This window comes from Acyrthosiphon pisum, chromosome A2, assembly GCF_005508785.2.
Source record: "Acyrthosiphon pisum isolate AL4f chromosome A2, pea_aphid_22Mar2018_4r6ur, whole genome shotgun sequence".
Lineage (NCBI taxonomy): Eukaryota > Metazoa > Arthropoda > Insecta > Hemiptera > Aphididae > Acyrthosiphon > Acyrthosiphon pisum.
The window spans coordinates 24381302-24382469 of NC_042495.1; positions in this window are offsets into that span (position 1 = coordinate 24381302).

Consider the following 1168-nt stretch of genomic DNA (forward strand, 5'->3'; position numbering starts at 1 on the left):
GGTGCGACGCAAATCCGGCATAGATGATGGGCAGTGGGTGGTGAACGGTAATTTCCTCTGAGATTTTTCTTAAATAGAGGGGTAGCCAGTGGGTCCCCTAGTAAATGTAATATGATATAATCGATAGTAGTCAATAACCATCTAAAATATAATTAGTTATATTATATTAATCATAATTATGCATTAGGACTTGGCATATTTGTAACTTGCCTCTGGAAAATTCTTAGTTCACCATGTCACTGCAGATGACGGGAATGAAAACGCCAAACACATCAAAAGACAGTCTCCGTTCGACGCGCGAACGCAACGAACGCATGTCGATTACACGATTAGTAAGTAAAGTGTCTAATCTGCGAGTTATAAGTTACTTTAAAAATAATTACATAGTGGAACGATTGCTTGGGCGCTTGGTTGTTTACCCATAAATTATCAAGATTGCCTTGTTATCTATTGATTTTTGATATGTTATCATTCTTTACGTTTGTCTTTCACAAGGTGTATTGATAATGTGTCGTCACTTGTTTGAAAACTTGATTGAAAATTTTACTACAGATAATTGTCACTAACGAGAGCGCTATGCCGCTATATGTCCTAAAGAGGCCGAAAATCGAACACTTTAGTACACCAAAACTATAGACAATTTAAAATATATTATGATTTAAGGAATAAAATTCAAAATTTTTCATTGCATAATGACTTCTATGTTTTAAATTATTTGTATACATGTATTTAAATACTTTTTTTTTATCAAATACAACTTTAATATTATTATTAAATATATTTAACTAAATTATCATACATAATGCTTTCAAAGTGTTATAATTAACAAATAATAACTATTAATTATTAATTAGTATATTGATTTTAAATAGAATTCATAATACTAGTACTAGTATTATACTAGTATTCATATATTACCTATGTGTTACCAAAATGCATATATTTTGAATATCTTTTTATAAGCATTTATTACTCAGTTGTACCTATCACCATTGATTTTATAATACATGTATCTTCATAGTATTTATAGTATATTATAAAATAAATGCTATTATCTATATATTATTATATTATTATATTATATTATTATTATTTTATAACTGAGATCCTGGGGATAGAAACATGTCTATATGCTAAATGGGTTGATAGACTTAAATGGTCATCCTAA